Here is a 21,028-nt window from a genome sequence, read left to right on the forward strand (position 1 = left end):
CGACGACCAATCCACTTTCCAGGAAACTGTTCATCTAGGAATGCTCAGACCTGACACCCATAATGACATAAATAACTCATGAAAGAATAAAGTAACGTTAAAACCAAGCACACCATTGTTTTTCTTGTGAAATTCTCGATAAGTTTGATGTGTCACATGACCCTCTTCCCATTGAAAAAACTAAAGTTGGATACAAAATGGCCAACTTCAAAATGGCCGCCATGGTCAACACCCAGCTTGAAAAGTTTCCCCCCTCCCATATACTAATGTGCCACAAACAGGAAGTTAATATCACCAACCATTCCCATTTTATTTAGGTGTATCCATATAAATGGCCCACCTTGTACATTCATACTTAACATCTTTGGCCAGACGTTACAATGTAGTAAAAAAAATAAAAATAAAAATATATATATATATATATATATTTATTTTTTTTTTTAAATATAGCTTAGATAATATAACGAAAATGAAGGGAAATACTATACATTTGTTTTTTGACTTCTTGTATTTTATTTCCAGTAGCATACCCAATCCCTTGATTTTTATTCCTGCCATTAAAACCATATTTTGGTATTGATCACTGATTAATGAAACGGCACGCATATCTGCTTATTCTTTACTTAAGTGTCTATTCTGCATCCTAAAAAATATTAATAGTGGTTTTATTCTTAGATAGATGTTAACGCATTGAACCATTACTACGTACTGGTCGATGGCCCAACATTTCTAGTATAGTTAATTGAGCTATAACAAAATCAATCCATATAAGTTGTGTCAAGCATCTGAACTATTGAGTGTTCTGAGCAGAAAACCTTTTTGCACTGGATAATTGTTCAGTGGTGCATCAGTATGTAAACTGCTGAGATCATGGCATATACCTCATTTTATGCCATTAAGGACTGAGCCAATTTGGCCTTTAGTACCACACAGATATTTAGTATTTTTTAATCTCGGCATCTTAGAACGAATAACTTTATCCTTATACATCAATGCAGCAATGTGGGGTCTTGTTTTCTGAAAAATAAGTTGTAGTTTCTACACGTACCATTTCGGGGTATGTATAGGTTAGCATTCTTTTTTTTAATTTATTTTTGGCCGGTAAGATTAAAAAAAAAAACACCATTCTGCCATGTTTTTCCTTTACGTTGTTCATTGCTGACTTAAAGTAAGTGTGTATATTTAGAGTACATTTTGTGATAATTATGGGGTTGCCAAATATTTGGGTGTTTTATAATAAAGAAAATATATTTTATTTAAAAAAATAGTGTTTGGAGTAATATTTTCTTTTTTTTTCTTTTTTCTTTTTTACAATACTTAATTTTATTTTTATTTCAAAATGAGGCTTTTTTATTAAATTAAAAAAAATAAAAATATTTTTAATTATAATGTTCAATATATACATGCCAGTATATTGTGAAGTAATGAGAATTATGCACAGGCATCTGCTAGGGCAAACCACTGGTATGCCCTAACAGGATAAAAAAATACAACAGCCTTGGGTACCTTTATCTGGTCTCCCAGCTCTGGCAATCATGTCACTGCGGCTCGCATTCACTTTTACAAGGGGTGCCCACCCTTGTAAAGTGGCGTAATCACATTTAATCGCGACACTGAAAGGATTAACGGCGAAGATTGGCGTATTCTTCTATCCCAGGAGTTGCAGTAAAAGTTGGAGTGCAACTGTGTTTTACAGCCATTCGGCAGCCTATTTTTTGACTGAGCAATCCCCTTAACAATATCTTATGCAGGCTCAGTTGTTTCTGTAACTCACATAGAAATCAATGGAAAAAGCTGCGCGAGATTTAGCAGGAGGGATGGGTTCGGGATCTTTGAACCGTATCTATCAGACATTTATAACAAATACCATGGATATGCATTAAATGTTTGTGATGGGAATACCCCTTTTAATTTTCCTAATTGATAGAAAGCTATGTCTTCTCGTTGTTGTAGTCCATAGCATAGGGGAAAAAAGATCAAGTTAGCAATGATAAACAATAGTCCACCAGGTCTGTTAATTTAAATATGTAAACAATTTGCAAAACCCATATTACAAAACAGGATCTCATGAAGATCAACACAGGAAAGGAAGACCTGTATTGCACAGGATACGTTTATTAGAGTCACCAGCCTTTGAAATTGACTATTAACAACACATCTATCAGCCGTGGCCTGACATGAGTCGTTGTGTCCTAGTCAGCAGCTCTTCTCACTGAACTAACTAGTGCAGCTGTCCAGCCTCACTACTGAATCTGTTGTCTTGTTTCTCTTGACTTTTGCCTCTGGATTCCTTGCCTTGATTGCATGATTGATCTAACCTTTTGACCTACTATAAAAGTATGGCCCTTGCACTCCCTGATTCCCAGACTTTTGAGCTTCTTGCCTGTAGTCTAGCTCTCTTCTGCGTTATCCTACAAACTATTACTGCTAATTTAAGTACCAAACTTGGATTGTTTTCTGACTACGTCTCTGCCTTGCACTGCATACTGTTGCCGCTTTTCTGTGTATCGAACTTGGATTGTTTCCTGACCTGGTCTCTGCCTCACCCTACAAATTCTCAATGTATACCGATTGACAACCATGAGCTCATCGTGTGTCGACTGCAATAGTATAAATACTCAGCATTATCTGTATGTACCAAACCTGGACTGTTACTTGCTATTATTACACCCCTGCCAGATAGTTTCAGCCACTGAACCCTGAATCTTCTACAGACCTTGAGAGTGGCATTTCCTCTGCCCAGTGTGCAGTGCATTGACTTACTCGGACGCGTGGTGTCATCATGAAGACAGGACATCACAGTTCTCCTCTTCTAGCAATGTGTGGCTCCGGCCACAGGTTCAAAAACTGGCATGGCATGTGGTGTCACTCTCCCAGGCACTTAAAAAGGAGTCGTTTCAATCTTACAGTGATTGGTTATCAGCCCTGGTGGTGATATTCCTGTGTTTGTGGCATTCATCTTAACCTCGCTTTACCTGATTATCCATGTACCCTAATCTGGGATGAAGCTGACCTTGTCTCTTGATACCGATCACTGGTCCTGACTTTTAATGACCTGGATCTGTTTGACCATGAGATGGTTCATACCAGCCATTTGCAGCCCAGCTGGGTACTGCAACCGGAAAATCTTACCGAAAAAGTCCAAATCTCCTTTCAGGGGTTAAGGGTAAAGAATGTGTAATTGCTTTAACTCTGCACTCTAAATTAGACTATGCAAACTCAATAACCGTCTGCTGCAGAACTTCCCCTGTGCTGGAGCGAAACTCCCTCTCCAACAAGTCTGCATGGTGTCGCTGAAGTCTGTGCTTGCTAGTCTGCATCACTGTCCTTGAGATATCACAGAAGTTTGGACTATGCTAGCCGTAGACTGGTATACAGGTACACTTATGGACTTATAGTCTAACACCGAGCATTACAACATCAGTGGCCAAATGCTTCACTGAGTTCAAGCAGTAGACACATCTCAACATGAATAGTTCAAGGAGACTGCATTAATCAAGCCTTCATGTTAGAATTGCTGCAAAGAAGTAACTATAGAGACTATAAGAAGAGACTTAATAGGGCCAGGGAACACAGACCAATCAAAATCTGCTCTATGGTTTCATGAGTCAAAATTTGAGATTCTTAGTATTAGTGAGACAAATCAAGAGTCGACAAATCGGCCACTAAATTTGTTTTCAATAAAACAATAAACCCAAAAACTTTTATAAGAAATATATAACAATTAATATAATATATTTATGGGAAGGTGTCCTTGCCATAGAAAGGCTCCGCAAACATAGGCATGTTCTGTTTTTTTGCTTTTTACGGACCGTGCTCCCATACTTTATATGGGAGCACGGCCCGCAAATGCGGGTGGCCGGCCGTGCCCGTAATCACGGACCAGTTGTGTGCAGGGGGCCTTTATTGCGTGACTTTTATTAAAACAAATATCACTATTCTCCCCAATGTATGGAATTTAAATACAAAAGAGTCTAAACCAAATATATACCTTAACATTTTCCAAGCCATACATCTTTAAAGAAGGATGGATGCTTCCAATTTATTATACCTTTCTAGCATGTAGTAGACTATAAGCAAGAGCCAATTTATCATTTTTTTTTAAATAGGAATAGAAATTCCCATTATTATGTCACCTACTTGCCATCATCCCATCTTTCTTGCTGCATATAGCTGTTATAACTGGATAGTGTAGTAGCCCTTGTTGGCTAATTAATTCTCTTCCTAACTCATTGTATATGGAATTAGTATGTTTAATCCTAGGGAAAAAGGTTTGAAGAGATCCATCGAGGGCTGCCTGTGGGATATGCCTGCCACAAGGAAACACAACTTTCAGGTAAGTACATTTGGGATGTTAGGGGGGCATTACTTAAAACAGGGGTGGATATGTCACTTGAATGAACACACCAGAATGGATAATTTTTGGGCATGCCTATTGGATGATGATATTACTATGGAGATGGCCATGCACAGTTAGACTATGGCTACTAATGATCAATTTAATTGGGGTAGCCACATGTTTGGTGACTGCTGGTTGTTGACTTTATGACTCTTCTATTCATATGTGCATGATTTCACTAGATTTGTTTGAAAAAGGCTTAAGATGAACAAGACAAAATGCTGCATCTTCTGAGGATTGTGTAAGTCAGTAAACTATTTTGGGGATGGTTTAAAAAATTTTTGTCATCTTACTTGAGATTACTATCAGGATTTAGGAAATGTCCTTACAGATGGACTTTTGCAACTACAATAAACCACTCTCATTAAGAAATGAACTGTCAATAAACAAATCTTTGAAACAGGATTGTAGCACTACCCTACGTGGAGACCTAGAGTTTTAGCATAGGAACACACTAGGTGTAAACACTGCGGATTTCCAGAATGGATTTCAATGCGGAAAATCCACAGCTTATTGCAGTACCAGCAGTGTGGGTGAGATTTGAGCAAATCTCATCCACATACAGCAGATGCAGTGCTGTTTTTTAACAAGAAAAAAAAAGCTTTTTTTTATTTCCATTAAAAGCTCATACTTATCACCTGCGGTAGTCCTAGCAATGTAATCCTCTATTCTGAGCGCAACTCGGCCTCCTGGGATGATGTTTCATCCCATATCAAAAAATGGAGGATGGGCAGGTGGGCTCACACAATTTGCTCAAAATGTGCGCTAAGAACCTCCCTATTGTAAGTTGATTTAGCAGTAATGCATATTTATTTATATTTAGTGGCTTAGGTGGCATTAGTGTTTGCAGTGTGCTGTCGCCATTTTCTTGTGTGCTGTATAAGTTTGCAGTCACAGGTGTTCTTGCATTTTTTTATCTTGCACTCCTCCCATTCTGCCCTGGGTGATTTTAATTAGTTTAATGCTAGTTCCTACCATCCCCCAGAATATGCAGGTTTAGTCCCAGTTCTGGGTGTATGTGCAGTGTAGGTTCCCACCTCATAGAGGTCGCCTTGTTGTGGCAGGTGGGCTCACACAATTTGATCAAAATGTGCGCTAAGAACCTCCCTATTGTAAGTAGATTTAGCAGTGTGCTGTCGCCATTTGTTGTATGCTAAAAAAGAGAGGATATCACAGCACCAGAGAAAAAGTTATATAATAAAAAAATATCATGCGTAGGCCTCAGTGAGACATGATCCAAAGTCCCTTGGGTTAGATCGACATACAAGAAACAAGGCAGCACATCCAGAAAAAAAGGGGAATTTCTTCACCCACCAATGCTATGCTGCCTTGTTTCTCGTATGTGTGATGTAACCAGAGGGACGATGGATAAAGTCCCACTGAAGCCTGCACCCGGTATTTTTATTATATATTTTCTGCCTTGTTTCTTGTTTGTGTTTCATCCCATGTGTCTGCTGTAGCCAATCAAAGGCTGTGTCACGATGGGTGTCACGATGGGTGTCGACCCACTGGGCCATACCGCCGTAGCGAGATAGCAGCTGGCCAAACAAGATACCAAGGCAAAGTCAATAGTTCGAATAAGGGTACCTGTGACAATACAGACAGTAGCGAAGGCAGGCTCGGATGGGACCATGGCAGAAGGCAGACACCAGGCATGGAAAAATACAGCAGGCATAGTATACGACACAACACTACTCCAACTCTCTACACAGCAACAAGGTAGCATGGGATACAGGATACAGGTAGCAGGAACGGGAACACTGGGAACTGGAAAACACTAAGGGACCATTTGCAAAGACTAACATGGGTAACACAACAAAGCTCAGGCACAGAAGGAAGAGGCAGGGCTCTTCTTATAGTCCAGGATGATTATGGGAGAAATCAGTCACTCTAAAATATGTGTTTGCTCTGGCCCATTAAGGACGGGAATGAACTCGAGCGCGCACCCTAGGGGTCACTGCAGGACAGGACGGCCGCATGTTCTGGCATCTCTGGGGAGGAAGACGTCTGCAGTATGATGGGAGTCTGCGGTCTGCGACCACGGACGTTACAGGCTACAGGGGTCACATGTACTACATCGTCATCCCAGGAGGCTGAGCTATGCTTAGAAGAGAGGGTCGTGTCGCCATGACTACGGCCGGGGTAAGTATAAACTTTCTTTTTTATTGCTGCAGCATTTCAGCGGACATGCCCCCCAGTTTGGTGTGATTTTTTGAACGGAATTCCTTGCATCTTCCAGGACGGATACACTGTGTAATATTACGCAGCGTATCTGTCCTGTGTGTTCATACCCTTAAGATACCACTGGACGTAACTTTGCTCTTTTGGGAGACAGAGAGTACAGCACAAAATTCTGTCTAGAGAGACACTCTTTAGGGTTTAACCCTTCTGGGTTAGGTTCTGTATCACAACTTGGATATATATCTTAAGATGAATGTGCATTAATACCTACAGTATATGTGTATAATAGAGGTTACATCAGTTGTGCACCACTAGTAAATGACATGAAATGTTTAAAGTAGTTAATATTGAATAGATGGTACTCCTTAAACCGTTCAAATCTTTACATAAAGAATTATGTGAAGAATGATGTGTTTTACTGCTGCTTAAACTTTGATAACCCTCTTTGGAATAAGGACAACATCATTGTAGCAGTCTATGAGTAATCCCAAGAATTTCATCTTTGTAGATAGCTGAACCACAAACTTTTTCCAATTTATGATAAATTTGGTTGTTAAGGCACTGAAAGGCGGCTTGAAGATAAAGAAACTGCTTCTGGAAAGAAGATTTTACCAACAATATATACAGTGTCATGTAAGGTTATAAGACATCATTGTGGAAGAACATAGTGAAGAAAAAGTAAAACTGATGCACATCCCCACAGACTAGATCTATATAGTTCAGGAACATTAAATAGCAAAAACAAGCCCCTGAGTGATGTAATAAGAATTTTTTAGAGCATGTCAACTCTAGCATGTATTTGTATGCAAGAAGAATACAATAAATGTCAAACAGTCAAATTGTAATTTAAAGTGTTATTCCCATCTCAGACATATCCACAGGATATACCATAAATGTCTGATAGATGAAGGTCATGCAAGTGATGTCATTCTAATCCTATGGTGAGTAGCACTACAAGCTTGTTTTTATTCTGTGCTACTCACAGTAGGATTGAAGTGATGTCACTTAGTACTATCCAGGTACAGAAGAGAAAAACAAAATAGTGTATGTAATGTAAAAACAAAATAAAACTAAATAGCATTAGCATAGTTTGTAGTTTGGGATCTGGGCAGGATAGAAATGAGTTCATATTAGTTTAGAAATATACTGTATAATACTGAGTCTACATTAATCTCGCTACAGAATAGTTCATTATGGGATCCCACACACATTTGCAAATTGGAGGGAGGCCAAATCTTGTCTTTCTCAGCCTTGAGGTTTTAATGTCTTGATAATGTGCACCACATTGTCAGAGTTAATAGAGATCTATAAGATGTAGTATACTAGACAAGGTTTATATATATATATATATATATATATATATATATATATATATACAGTCCAATAGTGGATGAACACAGCACTCCAAAAGACTATATATTAGGCCATGTGCACGCTCACCGGAGGATGAATCACTTCCCCAGCTTGAATACACAAGACTCCATAGAATAAAGCGACGGCACCCGTCACTCTATTCTATGGTGTTCTGTATATACATACATATATATATATATATATATATATATATATTATAGAGAGAGAGAGATGGACTTATGCATGTGATAATGTAAAATTTTGGGAAAAAGTCAACCAATTGTTGAAATTTCACTATGCTTGTATTCTGTATATTACCTTTAAGAATCTGGACCCTCCTCCCAGATCTTAGCTGATTGTGATCATGTACACACTTATACTTGCCTTGTTGTTTCAGTAAAGTTTTTGCTTGGTTGAAGCACCTGGTTGAACCTAACTCTTCGAGGTGGGACTCTACAATAGTACGCTTACTCTCTTTGCTGGAGACATGCCACTGGCCAGGGTGTTGTCCATTCAACTTTTGGAATACTACTAACTACCTGTCGGATCACTACACATTGAATGGATATCAAACCGCAAATCAAAGTGGAAACTAGAGCTCACATAGGAGAAGTTGGAAAGTTTGTGACTGGATAGGCTAGATTAATTCCATATGCCTGTTGAATATTGCGATTTATATTTTGGAAATTCACACAGTGGTGCAGCAAATGTGTAGCACTGTAGTTCATACATTTATGAGGCTAAAAATGGGCAACTAGCAATCATTATTTATTTGTAAGATATATCTTGTTATTACAACTTTTGCTGCATTCCTTGCTATCAAGTCAACATTCTGAATAAGTTTGGTTTTATTAATTGCTAACTTCCATGGCTTATTTATATTCTATCTTGCTCATAGGAATAATTATGAAAGAATATTTATTTAAAATCCTTTTAAAATACTACAGGACTCCCGAGTCTAGGCTGGGTTTCTCAATTCAGCATAGGGACATAAGCCTTCCTACCATTAAATGTTTTTGTTATGCCAACATGCATTTTTCCTTACAGCTTAAATCAAAAGTCATTATATTGATTTCCCAGGTTCCCCTTGATTGCAATATTTTATATAAGTAATTTTTTATATTACAAGATGAAGCAGAGAACTATTTCAAGACGGATATTCAACTAGCTGTCCCAGGAAACTGTCCGGCAGCAAAATTAAGAAGCATTCCTCAGCCATCAGCGCTACAAGTCTCAGTACACTAGTTAATAGCAGAGTAATAAAAATCTCCTCCGGTATAATAACTGCACTTTCCTATCTACTATTCTAGCTATTCTTATGGCTGTTGGTTTGTGTTAAAGAATACATTATAAACCGGTGATATTGACATTGTTGCAGTAAAGCCATTACATGTGCCTCTATCTAATTTGAAACATTGGCTTTTTTACTCAATCACTCCTTCGGTGGTGTAAATGAATGTAATATATTTCATGACAATCAAAGAGGTTACACAAACAATGTCAGTCTTTTTACGTTCCTTTAATTCTTTATATGAAATTGATATACAGTTGCCTTGCTATGCATCACTTGCCGTCATCTCTAGGGTAGAGCCTTGTGGTGATCTGCTTCATTAACAAGGTATATTACTGTTCTTTATAGTGCAATATGTAAGGAAACCTTCAAATATGCACAGTCTACAAAAGACTAATATAAATAGGTTATATGCACTCCCTAAAGTATTATTATAACTATATTCTCCCAATAAAGTAGAAACATGGAATTCATTTGACTTCATTTGGAAATTTACAGCATGCTTCATTCCAAATTGACCTTAGGCTTTATTTTCAGTTCCTTTTTTATTACCGTTTAATTTGGTGTATTCCCATGATGTCCAAATCCTATGGCCTTGGAAACCATCAAGGTTTTTTCTCCATTCCTCTGCCACAAATCAGATATGCAACTGTTTTCTTCTCAGCGGGAAAGCTTCATATTAAACTGAATCTAGAGCTGTAAGAAATGAGGACTGTTACACAGGGACTTGTTTTCTGCCTTACACTTAATAGATCAATTTAATAGACACCAAAATCTCAATGCAACACCATCAGAATAGTTTACGATGTTTATAGTTAGAGATCAACTAGAGATCAACAAACTAATCTGTTATGGTTCAAATTGTATCCAATTCTGGTTGATTCAGGACATGCATCCCCATATGTTTTTTGTTGCTTCACTTACTAAAAAATTGCCTTCTAAATACATTTTTGGATATAAATAAGACTTAAGATTTAGTAAAAATAAATAAATTTAGTTTTTCTAATTTATAGCAATTATGGATCATATCAGGTCCCAGTGACTAGGTGAAAAATAAATGAATATAAATAAACCAAGAAATGGGGGAAAGGACATGAAAAAAACTTGATTACGGAGGAGGTATGAACTGAGAGCTCCAAGGCCCCATTCCTAGCAGGTCACTATTCAGCTATGAAAAAGAGAAAGAGAACACAGGGAAGAATATTACGGAGCCAGCAACCTCTTTAAGGCTGTTAATGCTGTAAACTTTTCTACGTGAATACTTTTATTGACAGTGAGAAAGCGCATTACACAACCCGTCAGCCAAAGACTGCCTGAAGTGTTAAATATCTAGGTACCTGGTATAACATTCATGCACCACATCAAGGTTTATCTGCCATTCCATCATCATGCTATCTCTGCAGCCCCAGCAGAAAAGTTTTAACTAGCAATTATGTAGCTAAATACTTCAGTAAAAATGATGGAAAATTACTACGTTCCACCGGTGGAAAATAAAAACCTTTTGGTGATTTTAGATCTTATACAGAACAGTACAGTACCTATGTGAAGCCTTTCCCTGAAGCCATTCTTGCTGCATATGTCTCTTTACTCCTAATACACTAAAAGAAAGGCATTAGCATTGTCCTCCATGTCACACATATATTGAAGCTGCAGCCTGGTCATGGTTGCTATATCTATAAGCCTGTGCCATATGGGGTATGTGGGTCAGTCTGTAAAAAAAACAATAACATTTTTCTAAATAAGCCTTCATCCTGCAATAAGTTATTTGAGAAATAGGAAATAAATGCCAAAATGCAGTAATAATTTAAGATGAAAAGCATGAACAACAATTTGTATGACTACAGCAGCAAGCCAGCAATCCGTTTTAGAGAAAAGGGATATACTGTAAGATGTATGAATTGAGACATTTACATATTGTGTGATGTAACATAAAATAATGAAATATAAAATCTACTTTGTTTATTAGCACAATTCATGCATTATTAATTTTATTAAATTATCTTTTTACAATTTAGTAAAATCTAAGAATAAAACATTTAAGTAAACTATAAAAAATATAATAGGTTTTAGAAACTAATTAGACACATTGAACACATTGAGACATTGAAAAGACATACAAGTGTTACAAATTTAACAGCAAGAAATGTATTTAATTTCATTACTGAAAGATAACTTGAGTAACAAATTAAGTTAAGAATATTTTATATGTAATATGATTCAAATTATAAATTCAGAGCATGTTTTTTTCTACATCTGGCGCACAAAAATATATGAATAACTTTTCTTAATAAGACTTTGTCTAATTTTTAAGCCCTCTTAACTGGTTCAGGACCAGGCACTGTTTAGCCATTTTTAGTATGCATTAGTTAAACCGCTATAACTTTTTATTTGTTGTGCTAGTGACGGGATTTTTGCAATATTTTTTTAGTGATCTATGTAGACTTCTTAGCATTTTTATACACATAATTTTGCTTTCTTAGCATTTTAACACTTATAGTTTGAAAAAAATGTTGTAAAAACATATGCTATTTTACTTTTCAGCTAATTTTTTCAGGTAATAATATAGTGTTATGCAAAATAGAGTTTTCATTCGTGATTGTCATTGTCTACTGTTAATTTTGATATATTACATGTCTTTTTTTAGGGTAATTGGACTAGCGTTACAATGTTTGGCAGGGGGAATTTTTTATTAGGCATTACTTCTCGTGTCATTTTAATTTAATGTATTTTTGTTGTATTTTTTTTTTTATTTTTATTATTATTGCCTGACCCTCAAAGGTCAGAAATTACCTTTTGTGGTACTTTATTATTTAATTTTTTTTCTTAACACTATACTTTTCCACTGAAACTGGTGCTGCATGTACACAACATTCATTGAGTGCTGTGTACATTATTAAAGAGAAGACACAAGAGTTGAAAACTGCTTCTTATTCTCTCCAGGGTCCCTGGCAGACTCTGACTACTGGGCACCCTTCATTCAGCTGCCTAATCGCTCGGGCAGCAAGCCTATACCCTGCACCGTATATATACAGTGGGCGATCCTGAACTAATTTAAAAAAGATTCAATAGGCTACTATCTCTATCTATCTCTCCCTAACATTTTATAAACTCCATGAAATTTTGGGTTATATTTCTTTTAGAAATTTAGAGTGGAGCTCTGAATCAGATATAACCGCAACATTACATTTTATTGAAATGAGTTATTGAATGTCAGTGGAATTTTTTTTCGTAAATTTAGACAAGAACTACTCAACTACTTTAATACAGGAGCTAAGCATCTTGTTGCCCAATGAATGCTTCTTCTGCAAAGAGAAGCCTGTATAAACGGGGCTATAACATCACATGTTATGAAAAAGGCAAAAAATAGACTTCTAATTTCAACTCTATTGCCTCATATGTCAATTTCACATTCATGCCAAATGACCTCACTACTTAAAAAGCATGGAATCCATTGGAAAGTTGCAAGGTCATCTGTCTTGTCTTAGATTTCCCCAAATTAAACCTTCATGACATGGGTCCTGTTATATCTGGTGTAAAACTTACACCTCGGGTAAAGATAACATGGCATTTCACATTAGAACATCATACTATCAGTGAAAAATAATATGATGGTGTAGAGATGCCTTGCTTACTTCAACTCCTGCATGTCGTGCCATGGTCTGCTCTCAACAAGACTTCTGCTCTTATCCTTGAAGAAGAATGTCCGAACAGTGATATAAAGCACAAGGACAATCAGATTATGAAATTAGAAAACGAGAATGATTTGAGGACGAGAGCAAGTTCACCTCTGAACAGCTTAACATAAATAAAATGAAGGCTGTTAGGTCCATTTGAATAAGCTGATATTCGTTCTAGCGATCTTCATGTGATCGCTGTAAGCAATTTTATACTAGTATTTACACACATTATTGTTTCAATAATGGTTAAAAAATTAGTTGCTTGTTCGCCGATTTAACAATGTCACATGTCAGCTATCAATCAAACTATTCGTGTTTACATACCAGAATGAAGGGACATCCATTTTTATGTTCGCATAAATTATTATTTGCACGATCTTTGAAGATTTTATTGCTAGTCATTCAGTTGCCACACCTACTTAGTTTATGCAATTATCGGGCACTCGCTCATTAGTATTCATATCTGGTCAATTATCTGCTCATGTAAATGGACCTATAGAGTGGTGTCATCTAAGTTCTTAGTTGAATTCCATTTCTGTGGCAGTATATTAAACAGATAGTTCATACTCAAAGCCCTCCAATATGGCTCAACTAAAGCAATCCTGCAACATTTGTCCACAGTGATAGATTGATCTCCAGTTACAAGTGTTTGTTTGCAGTTATTGCTACTCAGGGTAGTATAGCATGGTAATATGATTGTTTTTTCACATGGGTGATATAGGTGGTGGATCATAAATGTTTTTATTTAAAAACTGTATTTGTTGATTGAAATCCTAATAAGCCCCCAGTGAGCAAAATGATTGACAGTCTTCTCTGTGTAAGTGTGCATACTGAGAAAGCTGTCAATCGCTGAGTAGGTCAACCAACTGGACTCAGGGCCTCCATCAGGGCAATACTGGCGGTACTGCAGTCAGGGGCCCGGGCATAAATAAAAAAAAGGATTTCGCCCTCTGCCGCAGGAATTAAGATACTCACGGCAGTGTGGCTCTTATGATTTAATTTTCTTGAAAGGAACAGGTCCCATCACGAAGCCCGTCATCAGAATGAAACCATAAGGGCCCGCTGGAGAGTGAGATGTGCCCGCCCCTCCTCCTCCACAAAAGCGTCACAGCGGGTGGGGAGGAGACAAGAAGTGGAGACATCACTGCAGCAGGAATTATGAGCTCAGCCTCAGAGGATACGTCCAGCAGCAGCAGTCTTCTTCTGACACTGTGAGTACTAAGTTATATCTGTGTCTGGCTGCTGCTGCCCAGAGTCTCCTTAAAAAATATCCTCCTGCCCCCATAGAAAGTAAATATCTTACCCACCTCTGTATTATTTCCTTTTAACACTGCAGCATAGGATTGTATCACTATCAGCTCTACGGCTCTTATCTCCTGTCCTGTGTAACATGTGACAATAAACCTGTCTTCTCCCACTGTTTACGCAGCACAGGAGATAAGAGCCGTCGTAGAGTTGCTGCTAGTGATACAATCTTATGCTGCAGTGTAAACTAATACAGACGTGGGTAAGATTTTTGCTTTCTATGAGGGGATAAAGATAGTTGATAATCGGGGCAGGGAGATGATAATGGGGGCAAGTACATGATAATGGGGGTAGGGAGATGATAATGGGGGCAGGGAAATGATAATAGGGGCAGGGAAATGATAATAGGGGCAGGGAGATGGCAATGGGTGGGGAGGGAAATGATGCTAGAGTGGGAAGGAGATAATAATGGATGGAGGATGGCACTTTAGGAGGCATTATACTAAGGGGGGTAATAATTGGGGGGAAAAGAGATGAAATCTGAAGGGAGGGGATAAATTATACATGGGGAGGGGTAGAGGAAGGAGAGAGTATACCTGGGTAGGGGGAGAAAGCTTATACCGGAGGCATAGTTAGCAACAGTCCTGAATTTGCAGGGACTGTCCTGAATCTACAGAGACAGTCCTGGAAAATTACTGTCCCAGACGTGTCCCAGCCACTGCCATATTCAATTGTATCTACATCCACAGGATGCAGATACAATTGAATACTATGGCAGTGCAGGAAACTATCAGCTTCCTGCTCTGCCATTCACCCATCCAGGAGCGAAATCCCCGGCCAAAGAGTTGCCGACTCTCTGGCAGGGGATTCCTCTTTTTAGAGGTAGCCCCTGAGGTCACTGTAGATATTGGAACACACACCCCTGTAGATAGCACTGCACATACCCCCTGTAGATAGCACACACCCCCCTGTAGATAGTGCCACACACCCTCCCTGTAGATAGCGCCACACACCCCCTGTAAACGAAATAGGAAGAAGAGGCAGCATTCCAGAGTTCATATCAAAATAGAAAAGGTTTTTTATTCACCCATCAGTGAGAAAGGATAGCAACATTTCAGCTGCTCCATGCAGACTTTGTCAAGCAAAATACAACTAATACTTCAGTGCATTTATACAACCCACATTGGGAGGAGTCAACATAAAAAATTAGCATATAGTAAAAAGATTCAAACTTGATAAAAGCATAATCAACTGATCATACCGGGTTTCAAGATAGTGTAACAATATGTGCATGTGAGAATATATATGAAAATATAAGTGACACAAGAAAACATCCATAAAAATACCATCACAATTCTCCAAACCGTAATTACAAACTTATGTAGAACAGCTGTATGTTCCCTTATTAGGGATGACCGTCTAGTGACGGATCTCTTTGTAAAAAATACGGACCGTAATAGTCTATTAAGGTACGAGCCAGCGCCCTAGGAGGATAGTTAGATCCCTCCCCTTCAGCCAAATGTTGAGGATTGAGAGGATTGTGGGGGATGAGTCCACTATGATCGATCGATTGAGCGAGATGGGGGACAAATGTTGTTCACGTGGTTATCCTGATAAATTGATTAGATCCAATATGGCTAGAGTCAAGAATGTTGAGGGTCAAGGGGGGATTATCTCCACTCCTAGAAAGGAAACACGTATTCCCTGTGTTACTACTTATGACATGCACAATACCCCTGTTGTGCAAGTCATACGTAGACATTGGTCCATGTTGGGAAATTTCTATGATATCCCTTCATTTAAAACCCCCCCTCTGTTTTCCTATAGGAGGTCATTTCATTTGAAGGACAAGTTGGTGAAGACTGACATAGGCCCCAAGGGTAGTGGTAGGTCCAGTAGGCAGAGTTTGGTTACCCGTAGTGGATGTTATCCGTGTTTGGGTTGTGCCAATTGTTGTCTGATGTGTAAGGGTGATTCCTTTACACATCCTACTACAGGCATAAAATCAGACATTAGGTTCTTTATGTGTATATATATGTCTTTTTTTTATTTTACTTCTACCTATATCTGGATTGATGGAACCCTGTACGGTGTAGCATTTTGTGTCGCAATTTTTCGTTGCTATATTTTGCTGATACATTAGACTCTTTGCTCTGTGTGAGCATTTTGTAGTTGGGCCAAAGTATTCCTATTAATAGTTAGACTCAAACATACCTTTGTTTCTTCGGTCTTTGTGTATCCTTTGCGATGCTTCTGTGCGCATGTGCTGTCCGTTGTGACCATGGTTACCAGCTGTCTTGTTAGGCACTGAGACTCACGGGCTTGACAGCCGATCATGTGATATGTATGTCACGTGATTTTTTTTCAGCATGTGCCATTGTACTCTGTGGACGCCGGAATTAGAACAATGTGACACACTGAACCTACCAGCGTTGTATCCCCTTGTTTTTGGGTGAGTGACTGTGATTAGACATATGTATGTACTGTTTCCTATACACCTGCGAACCTACAGTTGTTCTACATAAGTTTATAATTACGGTTTGGGGAATTGTGATGGTATTTTCATGGATGTTTCATTGTGCCACTTACACTTTCATATTTATTCTCACATGCACATACTGTTACACTATCTTGACACGATGTACTGGTATGATCAGTTGATTATGCTTTTATAAAGTTTGAATCTTTTTACTATATGCTAATTTTTTATGTTGTCTCCTTCCAATGTGGGTTGTATAAATGCACTGAAGTGTTAGTTGTATTTTCTTGACAAAGGCTGCATGGAGCAGCTGAAACGTTGCTATCCTTTCTCACTGATGGGTGAATAAAAAACCTTTTCTATTTTTATACGAACTCTGGAGTGCTGCCTCTTCTTCCTATTTCGTTTACATTTGGGGATTTACAAGTCGGATCCCTGGAGGCTTGCACCCTGATACCCTAGAGGTTTGTGTTGTGCTGTGCTGCCCATACTCTCTTTGGATACACACCCTCTGTAGATAGTGCCACACACCTCTGTAGATAGTGGCACACACATCCCCTGTAGATAGCGCCACACACACCCCTGTAGATCCTGCCACACACACCCCCTTGTAGATAGAGCCCCACACAGCCCCCCTCTAGATAGCTCCGCACACAGCCCCCTGTAGATAGCGCCCCACACAGCCCCCTGTAGACAGCGCCACACACAGCCCCCTGTAGAGAATGCCACACACAGCCCCCTGTAGAGAGTGCCACACACAGGCCCCTGTAGAGAGTGGCACACACAGCCCCCTGTATATAGAACCCCACAAAGCCCCCTGTAGATAGCTCCACACACAGCCCCTGTAGATAGCTCCACACACAGCCCCCTGTAGATAGCAACACATACAGCCCCCTGTAGATCGCTCCACATTCAGCCCCCCTGTAGATAGCTCCAAACACAGCCCCTGTAGATAGCGCCCTACACAGCCCCCTGTAGATTTTGCCACCCCCTGTAAATAGCGCTCCACATCCCCTGAAGATAGCGCCACACACAGCCCCCTGTAGATAAAAGTCTAAATGCTAAACTCTGGCCACAGGTAGGGGTCTGGTGGAAAGGTGTCTGAATTACCTAACAGGTCTGGTCTAGGGTCTGACATTTTTTCTGGTTTGGTGTCTAAATTTATTTTTTTGTGTAGTTTTTAAACAGATAACGCGTGTACGGCGTGTGAAGAGAAGTCAAAAACATCATCCAGGCGTGCCCGTGGCAGTGGGAGATATTAGGGACTGCATCAGCCATAACTACATTTTGGTGAGTGACTCTCCTATGTATAGGACTTCAGCAGCTTCAGTGCAATTATTTTTGTTTATGTTGCCCCCCCCCTACACCCCGACAGATTCTTTGCACACACAAACACTGTTTCCCTTTTGCCCCCCATAGAGCCGCTGTCTCTTCTCTGTCACTCCACAGAGCCCCTATGAGGTTGCGTCTCCCTCTTGGCTACCACTGCTACTTTCAGTTCTCTCAGCCCTGGCACTTAGTCTCTCCCCTTTGCCCTCCGACACCCACTTCCTGTCTCTGCCCTGCTCTTCCAAAGAAACCCTGCTAATTTTGTTTTTACTGTGCCCTACCTCCCACCCCTTTACATTTTACCCCCTCCTAATAATGAGGGGGTGGCGGGGGCCCAGACTCATTGGCAGTATGGGGCCCAGAAATTCCTGATGGCAGCCCTGACTGGATTTATAAGCCCAAAGTGAGCAGGTATTTCAATCAATAAATTCCAAGTTTCACAGAATCTTTTCCAATAAAAATATATATCAATCTTCTCAGCTCCTCCTGATCTATAAAAGCTACCCGCAGTTCAAATGTGCTACAATTATGTCGAATTATGGTGCAAACTATTTGAAGAAAACATACAATCAATTCTTAATATGGGGAAAAAAAAGTATATATGCTTGTTGTATTATTTGTATATTTAGCATTTTTGTGATCTGAATTTTCTGTAGTCATATAGTGAGTATTTTTTATCATGGTGTTGCTCTTATAATATTGAATATCTGTTTCTCTCTTTCACTTATACTTTATGACAAGTTCATACGGTGGGTGATTGTGTACATGTTTGTGTGCACTTAGCTGCGCTCATATATGTATTCAATATTTACCCCAACACATTTTTTCTATATACGTAAATTATTTCATCACACCTCACTTCATATATGGGATATGGAGTCTGATATGTTTAGATATTATACATATATATTTTTGTTTCACATTTTACACGGTACACATCTTATGAATTTTGATATGTTTATTTCACAATTGCACTGTTTGTATATATATGTACTTTTAAATATATATATATATATATATATATATATATATATATATATATATATATACTTGCATTTATTTATTTAGGATTTATTTAATTTTGTATATATTATTATTGATTGAGATCTATTTACACATTTTCTGTATTTTGCACTTTAAGCACTTTTACATGTTAAAGCCCTGATATAATATACGTGCATGTAGTCTAAAGAGCATACTTAATATTTTGGATCACTGCCGATAATTTGACAGACATATCATCATTACATGTTTATATTCATTGTTATTCATATTATATTCATGATTTAGACCTGTCTTTCCGCCCCCTTCTTTCCATTTTGTTCTGGTTCAATTATTGATCTAGGAATTATTGGTACCTTGAATTTGATAGCCAATGGACTTTGAATAAATATTTTGTCAGTTTTACATTGGTGTAATATCACCATCTGGCCTCTTAGTCTAATTTTGATTTCTCTCTTCCACACTATGTGCCTCCGGTGACGCACGTGCAGTGGGTAATGTCTCCTCCGCCAGTGGGTTGAAGTTTGAATCGCACCATGGCAACGGCGCACGTGACCGCATCAACATGTGCTCGCGTGCCCCGTGCACATGATTGTGATACTGTAATGGCAGGAAGGAGGTGAAGGGAAAGTGAGCCCTAATCTACTCACCGCCCTGTCCCTGCCTACTTGCAACGACCCGCCCTAGGCGACGGGGTACAACTGGGCGGCGGTCCCTACGCTGTCTAAGTGCACGGGAGAACAAACAGGGAACACGCAAGGGAAGGGGCAGTAGCCCACGGAACGCCGCGAGGAAACGGAGCGGTGAATGAATAGTCAGGACCAGGATGAAGTGGAGTATACCAACGTGAGCATGGAGAAGGAAGCAAGCCAGGGGCAAAGCGAAGCAGGTTAAGCGGAACTGCAGCAAGGCAGAAGCACGGCAGAAGCAGGCTGGAGCAAGCAGCAGTGGGGCCAGGAATCCAGAAGAATTACAAGCACTGAGGAAGAGAACACGGCAGGTAATAAAGGACAGGGGGCGGAGCTAACTCCGACTGACCAGGCCGCGATAGGCTCTCCCACTCCTGAGCCTGCCACCCTGGTTGGTGGGAGACGGTGTCAGTCTAACAGGTCTGGCCTCAGGTGTGGATTGATTAATCCCAGGAGTATACCTAGACGTAGTACCTGGCAGATCCCTAACAGATACACTCGCAACTTCCGGTTAGCGGGTGGACATGCCGCTGTGTTTGTGCGCCCGATAATATACCGGTAAGTGCAACTGTAATGGTGGGGGGGTAGGGAAACGGACAAGTGAGCCCTAATCTACCCGCCACTCTGTCCCTGCCTACTTGCAACGACCCGCCCTAGGCGACGGGGTACAACTGGGCGGCGGTCCCTGCGCTCAGTAAGTGCATGACAAACACGACAAACAAACAAGGGAATACAAGCAAGGGAAATGGGCAGTTGCTCGCGGAAACACCGTGAGCCACAGAGTAGTGAACGAGCCGAGTCAAGCCAGGAGAGTGCGAGGTACAAAGCGAAAAGCAGAAGAGTAGTCGGTAAGCCGGGGTCTGTATGGAGCAGGATCAAAAAGTAGCAGGAGCTGTAGCTGGGCCAGGAAACCTCAAGGAAAGAATTCACAAGCACAGATGGACAGGAAGAGCAGGCTTAAATAGACCGAGGGCGGGAGCTAGCTGAGTCTGGCCAGGTTGCGATAGGCTCTCCCACTCCTAAGCCTGCCAGCCTGAGTGGAGGAAGCTGGTGTCTGTCTCAGGGATGTACACTCAGGTGTTGACTGATTAATTCTGGGAATTAACCCCGAAGCAGTGCCTGGCAGATCCTTTACAGTACCCCCCCTTTTATGAGGGGCCACCGGACCCTTTCTAAGTGGACCTGGCTTACTGGGGAAACGCAGGTGGAACCTCCTGACCAATACCCCAGCGTGAACATCCCGGGCGGGTACCCAAGTCCTCTCCTCAGGCCCGTATCCTCTCCAATGGACCAGGTACTGGAGGGAGCCTTGGACCATCTTGCTGTCCACGATCCTGGCCACCTCAAATTCCACCCCCTCAGGGGTGAGGACGGGAACAGGAG

At 39.9% G+C, this 21,028-nt stretch overlaps 1 long non-coding RNA gene across 1 annotated transcript; it reads right to left on the reverse strand.

Annotated features, from left to right (window-relative positions):
* Nucleotides 1–9,491: 9,491 nt before the first annotated feature.
* Nucleotides 9,492–13,976, reverse strand: LOC142751064 (uncharacterized). Its single transcript, XR_012882698.1, has 3 exons — nucleotides 13,877–13,976; nucleotides 10,763–10,933; nucleotides 9,492–9,920 (listed from the first exon to the last, which is right to left on the reverse strand). It is a non-coding gene; the product is annotated as an uncharacterized LOC142751064 (long non-coding RNA).
* Nucleotides 13,977–21,028: the final 7,052 nt, after the last annotated feature.

The sequence above is a fragment of the Rhinoderma darwinii genome, chromosome 3 (assembly GCF_050947455.1).
Source record: "Rhinoderma darwinii isolate aRhiDar2 chromosome 3, aRhiDar2.hap1, whole genome shotgun sequence".
Taxonomy (NCBI): domain Eukaryota; kingdom Metazoa; phylum Chordata; class Amphibia; order Anura; family Rhinodermatidae; genus Rhinoderma; species Rhinoderma darwinii.